Source organism: Ornithorhynchus anatinus, chromosome X5 (genome assembly GCF_004115215.2).
Source record: "Ornithorhynchus anatinus isolate Pmale09 chromosome X5, mOrnAna1.pri.v4, whole genome shotgun sequence".
NCBI classification, from domain to species: Eukaryota; Metazoa; Chordata; class Mammalia; order Monotremata; family Ornithorhynchidae; genus Ornithorhynchus; species Ornithorhynchus anatinus.
The window spans coordinates 31605110-31612738 of NC_041753.1; the positions used below are offsets into that span (position 1 = coordinate 31605110).

At 46.9% G+C, this 7629-nt stretch overlaps 1 non-coding gene across 1 annotated transcript; it reads right to left on the reverse strand.

Moving 5' to 3' along the window:
- Positions 1 to 1058: 1058 nt before the first annotated feature.
- On the reverse strand, positions 1059 to 1196 carry LOC114808408. The gene has a single exon (XR_003756256.1). It is a non-coding gene; the product is annotated as a small nucleolar RNA SNORA7 (small nucleolar RNA).
- Positions 1197 to 7629: the final 6433 nt, after the last annotated feature.

Below are 7629 nucleotides of genomic sequence, written 5' to 3' on the forward strand. Positions count from 1 at the left end.
TAACAGGTGGCAGAGCCGGGATTAGAACCCATGACCTCTGACTCCCAACCCGTGCTCTTTCCACTGAGCCATGCTGCTTCTCGAATATTTGCTCTTCGGAGCTGCCTGTCCATTTGGGAGATCACTAATGTGGTTTAGTGGAAAGAGCACAGGCCTGGGTGTCAGAGGATCTGGGTTCTAATCCTGTTCCACCACTTGCCTTCTGTGTGACCTTGAACAAGTCACTTACCTTCTCTATGCCTCAGTTACCTTATCTGTTCAATAGGGATTCAATCCTATTCCCTCCTACTTAGATTGTGAGCCTCATGTGGAACAAGGACTGTGTAAAACTTGAATAACTTGTATCTACTCTAGTGCTTAGATCAGTGCTTGGCACATAGTAAGCTCTTAACAAGTGCCATTATTGTTATTATCATTATTATTATCAACATCACTCCATGAAATTTTCATCTTTCGAAGACCAAGAGCTTGTTAGGTGCCAAATAAACCACCAGGTCTGGGGTTAATAATAATAATTGTGGCATTTGTTAAACACTTACTATGTGCCACACACATTACTAAACACTGAGGTGGATACAAGCAAATCAGGTTGGACACAGTCCCTGTCCCACATGGGGCTCACAGTCTCAATCCCCATTTTACAGATGAGTTAACTGAGGCACAGAGAAGCAAAGTGACTTGCCCAATGTCACACAGCAGGATCATGGTGGAGCCAGGATTAGAACCTATGACCTTCTGACTCCCAGGCCCATGTTCTTTCCAGTCTGCCTTGCTGCTTCTATGGAGCGGGGAGGGGCGGTGATCAGACGGTTAATGATATTTATTAAATGCTTACTATGTGCAGAGCACTGTACTAAGCTCTTGGGAGAGTTTGACATAACAGAGTCAGTAGACGTGTTTCCTGCCCATAAGGGTCCTTCAGATTCTCTTCCAAGATGGGAATATAGCTGAAAAGGTCAGTGTGTGATTGGCACTCCCTCTCTGTGACCAATAAAGCAATAAAGCCCCCACCCTTGACTCTCTCCCATACCGCTGCTGCCCAGCACAGGTGAGTTTTGACTTGTAGCAGATTACCTTCCACTCCCTAATCACTGCCCAAGCTAGGAATGGAATGGGGATGCCTCTGCTTGACTCTCCCTCCCATAGCTTAAACTGATAGAGTACTGGAAACTCTCCAGGTGCAATCCTGAGAGGGGGAAAAGGACTATAAAAACAGTTAATTAAATAGATCTCTACATCAGTGCTAAGGTGGGTAATAGGGTTGGGATGGTTTGAAAAGGGCTGATAAATCAGAGCAGGCTTCTTGGAGGAGATGGCTTTTTAGGAGGGCTTTGCTGAGATGTTTCATTTGCCTTTTTTTAAATGGTATTTAAGTATTTATTATGTACCGGACACAGTACTAGGTGCCAGGGCAGATACATGCTAATCCAACTGGCCTACAGTCCAAGTAGGAGGGAGAACAGGCATTGAATCCCCATTTTGCAGTTGAGGAAACTGAGGCACAGAGAAGTTAGGGAAGCAGCAAGACCTAACAGCATGACCTAGTGGAAAGATTATAGCCTTGGGAGTCAGAGGACCTGTTCTAAACCTAGCTCTGCCACTTATCTGCTGTGTGATCTTGGAAAAGTCACTTAACTTCTATGTGCCTGTTACCTCATCTGCAAATATTGGGTTTCAATATCTGTCCTCCCTCTTACTGAGACTGTAAGCTCCAGGTGGGACATGACATGACCAAACAGTCAGGAAACATGAATTTATTGAGGACAGGTCTGTAATTTATTTTGATGTCTGTCTCCCCCTTTAGACCGTAAACTCCTTGAGCAAAGTCATGTGTCTAGCAGCTCTATTGTAGTCTCCCAAGCGCTTAGTACAGTGCTCTGCACACAGTAAGTATTTAATAAATACCATTGATTGATAAGGCCATCTTAAGACAATAAAGTGAGGAGGGATAGGGGGTGAGGGGACATGTAAGAGAGGATAAGGTCACTGTTGTACTTGGGGATTGGGGAGTGACAGAGGGGGTGGGTAAAGAGTCATTCTTTAAGTGGACTTTGGCATAAGGTTTCACATGATATCCTACAGAAAGGGAGGCAGCAATCTTTTTTTTCTCTACCTCAGAGAGGTCAAATGTCTGAAGCCAGCCTTGACCACAGAGTGTTCAGGACTTCACTGTCTGAGTTCCATGTTAAAAGATAGACATAGATTCTAGTCCTAAATTTGCTGGACCAGCTTGCAAATTAGGACTATTGTGAAGCTGCCTGAATTGTTTTTAACTGCCAAATAAATAAATATTGTGGTATTTGTTAGTAATAAGAATAATTATGGCATTTGTTAAGCACTTACTATGTGCCAGGCACTGTACTAAACGCTGGGGTGGATACAAGCAAATCAGGTTGGACACAGTCCCACGATGTCCCACATCGGGCTGACAGTCTTAATCCCCATTTTACAGATGAGATAACTGAGGCACAGGGAAATTAAGTGACTTGCCCAAGGCCACACAGCAGACAAATGGTGGAGCCAGGATTAGAACCCATGACCTTCTGACTCCCACGCCCATGCTGTATCCACTATGCCATGCTGCTTCTCCTACAACTGTGGTATTTGTTAAGCGCTTACTATGTGCCAGGCACTGTACTGGGTGTTGGGGTGGATACAAGTAAATTGGGTTGGATGCAGTTCCTGTCCCAGTGGTGTTAAGCACTTACTATGTTCCAAGCACCATATGAATTCCTGGGACTCAGTCTAAATACCAGGGAAAGCATATATTTAATCCCCATTTTACAGATGAAGAAACTGAGGCACAGAGATGTTAAGTGACTTTCCAAAAGAAACACAGTAGGCAAGTACCACAGCTGGGATTAGTACCCAGATCCACTGACTCCTAGGTCTTTGCTCTTTCCACTAGGCCATGCTGCTGGTATTAAAGCTAGGTTTGGACAAACCCATAACCAAGGCAGATGAGTCAGAACTTTGCAAACTTCAACACAGGAGGCCTGGCTTTCCTATCAGAGATTCCAAGGCTTAAATTGGTTTAGAGGGCTACAGATTAGGCTTTGCTCCAGTCATCAATCTGAAGTGAAGCTCCTGTGTTCAGTGCAAGAGCAACTCATTTGTGACACCCACCAAAAATATGAAAGTGCCTCTCTCCTTTTCTATCTCTCTGCCTCTATCATTCTTTCTTTGTCTCTGGCTAATATACAATTGGAAGTGGAAGTATGACTAGATGTAACTTTATAAATTTATTTTATCTCTCTATTTCTTTCATCTCATTTTAAAATTCAATAGAAAATAGCCAAAGGGAAAAAAGAAGCATGCATACTGCACAGATGTAAGCTGTATTTTGGAATCTGGGCTATATCTCCTTACCAGCATTCAGAAGTGCTAAAGAGAAACAGTCTTCTCTTTCATCTGGGCACCAAACTGTCATCAAATATGTCTTAAGGGAGGGAGCATAGGGTTGAGTTAGATAGAAACTGTCTAGATTTGTCAAATCTTGGTCCCTGCACACAGCTCCCTGAGGTGGCATATCTGCCTCTGACAGGGGTCCTTGTGTTGACTTGGGTGGCTGGGAAATTCTTCAGAATTTACAAATGAAGGTATTCTTCAGCAGCATACTTCAACCACTGTTAAAGAGAAATGGAATACAGAATGGCCCATTCTCAGGTCTGAAGTGCAACCTCTAGTAGATAGAAAAAGGTTATTGAATATGAACTAGTTTCAAATGATGTGTGAGACTCATGCAGGTGACTGAGAGGGAACCGTTTGAAATACATGTTAGAAAATACGTGTTACATGCTATGGTAAGCAGTGTGGCCTAATGGAAAGAGCATGGGCCTGGGAATCAGAGGACCTGAGTTCGAATCCCAACTTTTCCACTTGTCTGCTGTTGGACCCTGGGCAAATCATTTAACTTCTCTGTGACTTAGTTACCTCATCTGTAAAATGGAGATTAAGACTGTGAGGCCCACATGGGACCTGGACTGTGTCCAATCTGATTATCTTGTATCTACCCCAGTATTTAGTACAGTGCCTGGCACACAGTAAGCAATTAACAAATACCTTTAAAAAAGGAAAACATAAAGAAAAAGGATCAAGTTCTAAGGTTCCTTAACCAGCTAATCCTGGAATAAATAATTGTAGGGTGACTAGGCTGTAGGCTGCCTAATATAGATTGGACCTTGAGGTGGAGATTACTCTGCTTTCTTGAGAAGCAGTGTGACCTAAATATTGGGAAGAGCACAGACCTGGGAGTCAGAGGACCTGGGTTCTAATGTCGACTCTGCCACTTGTCTGTTGTGTGACCTTGGGCAAGTCACTCAACTTTCCCACATCTCAATTACTTCATCTGCAAAATGGGGATTCAGTACCTCGTCTCCCTCCTACTTAGACTGTGAGCCCCAAGTGGGGCCTGATTTTCTTGTATCTACCCCAGCACTTAGTAGAGTGCTTGGCACATAGTAAGAGCTTAACAAATGGCACAATTATTATTATTCCTCTTCTGATCTGGTATGCTCCTGAGTGAGCAGGCCCAGCTGTGTGGGATCTTGATTGGCTACTCCCAAAAACTAAGGTCTTGTCAGGCTGGACTGGGCCTGCTGTGGGGAGATGTCCCTCGATCTCGTCATCTCCTACCACTGCACTATCTCCTCCCTCACCAACTCTGAAATCCCTCTCTCTGACCATAACCTTCTCACCTGCCTCATCTCTCACACTCCCTCCCCCTGCAAATCTTTGCTACTCCCCCACAGAGACCTCTGCTCTCTTGATCCCATCCATCTTTCCAAAAGCATCTCTCCCCACCTTGCCGCCCTGTCCTCACTTCCCACTCTCGATGATCAGGTCTCCGCTCTCAACTCCACCCTCTCTACTCATCTCACCTCTCTCGCCCCCCTTTCCCTCTGCCGCTCTCACTCCACTAACCCACAGCCCTGGATCACCTCCTCTGTCCGCCTCCTAAGCTCCTATGCTCGAGCCGCCGAGCACTGCTGGCGAAAGTCCAAGCACCAAGCCGACCTCATACATTTCAAATTTATCCTTTCCTGCCTTAACTCTGCCCTCTCCTCCGCCAGGCAAAACTTCTTCTCCTCCCTCATCGACACCCATGCCCAACACCCCCGCCAATTGTTCCAGACCTTTAACTCTCTCCTTAGGCCCCCTGTTCCTCCCCCTCCCCCATCTCTCACCCCCAGTGATCTGGCCACCTACTTCATCACAAAAATCAACACAATCAGGTCTGAGCTCCCCAAAGTCACCCCTACTCCTCTCCCCTCCCCCCGACCAACCCTCTTCCCTACTTTCCCATCCTTCCCTGCAGTATCCTCAGAGGAGATCTCCTCCCTCCTCACAAGTGCCACCCCCTCCACCTGTGCCTCGGACCCCATTCCTGCTCACCTTATAAAAACCATCGCCCCTGCCCTCCTCCCTTCCTTAACTTCTATCTTTAACCACTCACTCTCCAATGGCTCCTTCTCTCTGCCTTCAAACATGCCCATGTCTCCCCCATCCTAAAAAAACCCTCTCTCGACCCCACTTCCCCTTCCAGTTATCACCCTATCTCCCTACTACCCTTCCTTTCCAAAATCCTAGAACGAGTCTACACTCGCTGCTTAGAATTCCTAAACTCCCATTCTCTCCTGGACCCCCTCCAATCTTGCTTCCGTCCCTCCACTCTACCGAGACTGCTCTCTCTAAGGTCACCCATGACCTCCTTCTTGCCAAATCCAATGGCTCCTACTCCATTCTAATCCTCCTTGATCTCTCAGCTGCCTTTGACACTGTCGACCATCCCCTCCTCCTCCATACCTTATCTCACCTTGGCTTCACGGACTCCGTCCTCTCCTGGTTCTCCTCTTATCTCTCTGGCCGGTCATTCTCGATCTCCTTCGCAGGCACCTCCTCCCCTTCCCATCCTTTAACTGTTGGAGTTCCTCAGGGGTCAGTTCTTGGCCCTCTTCTGTTCTCCATTTACACTTACTCCCTTGGTGAACTCATTCGCTCTCACGGCTTTGACTATCATCTCTACGCAGATGACACGCAGATCTACATCTCTGCCCCTGTCCTCTCCCCCTCCCTTCAGGCTCGCATCTCCTCCTGCCTCTAGGACGTCTCCACCTGGATGTCTGACCGCCACCTAAAACTCAACAAGAGCAAGACTGAGCTCCTCATCTTCCCTCCCAAGCCCAGGCCTCTCCCAGACTTCCCTATCACCGTGGATGGTACGACCATCCTTCCCGTCACTCAGGCCCGCAACCTCGGTGTCATCTTTGACTCGTCTCTCTTGTTCACCCCACACATCCGATCCGTTACCAAGACCTGCCGGTCTCACCTTTACAATATCGCCAAGATCCTCCCTTTCCTCTCCACTCAAATGGCTACCTTACTGTTACGGGCTCTCGTTATATCCCGGCTAGACTACTGTGTCAGCCTTCTCTCTGATCTCCCTTCCTCCTCTCTCTCCCCGTTGCAGTCTATTCTTCACTCCGCTGCCCGGCTCATCTTCCTGCAAAAACGTTCTGGGCATGTCACTCCCCTTCTTAAACACCTCCAATGGTTGCCTATCAACCTCTGCTCAAAACAAAAACTCCTCACTCTAGGCTTCAAGGCTCTCCATCACCTTTCCCCTTCCTACCTCTCCTCCCTTTTCTCTTTTTACTGCCTGCTCCGCTCCTCTGCCGCCCACCTCCTCACCGTCCCTCGGTCTCGCCTATCCCGCCGTCGACACCTGGGCCATGTCCTCCCCTGGTCCTGTAATGCCCTCCCTCCTCACCTCCGTCAATTTAATTCTCTTCTCCTCTTCAACTCCCTACTTAAAGCTCACCTCCTCCAAGAGGCCTTCCCAGACTGAGCTTCCCCCTTTTTTCCTCTGCTCCCTCTACCCCTCCCTCACCTCTCCGCAGCTAAACCCTCTTCTCCCTCCTTTCCCTCTCCTCCTCCCCCTCTCCCGTCCCACCCCCTCAGCACTGTACTAGTCTGCTCAACTGTATATATCTTCATCACCCTATTTATTTTGTTTATTTTGTTTAATGAGATGTACATCACCCTGATTCTATTTATTTGCCATTGTTTTTATGAGATGTTCTTCCCCTTGACTCTATTGCCATTGTTCTTGTCTGACTGTCTCCCCCAATTAGACTGTAAACCCATCAAAGGGCAGGGACTGTCTCTATCTGTTGCCGATTTGTACATTCCAAGCGCTTAATACAGTGCTCTACACATAGTAAGCGCTCAATAAATACTATTGAATGAATGAATGAATGAGAGGGAGAGGAAGAGGTGGGACCCAGGGTTCTAGACTAAACAAACCAGCCCTATGGTCATGACAGCCAATGATGGCACTGGAAAACTCTGGACCCCTTTTGCCAACAACTCCCTCACACCCCCCCACACCCCTGCCCCCAGAATATAGGGCACTCCTTTGCCACTCTCCCACCCCTCCAAATTTTATTTAAATGTTTTAGATACAATATTTCAATATGTTTTATTTATGCCACTCAAGAAATAATAATAGTAACAGTAATAGCAACAAAATGACAAATATTGAAGTATTGAAATGCCAAGAACAAATGGCAAACAAGAACAAACCAGGCACTTCAGGTACTCCCTCCTGGCCAGAAGTACAGAGTGTTT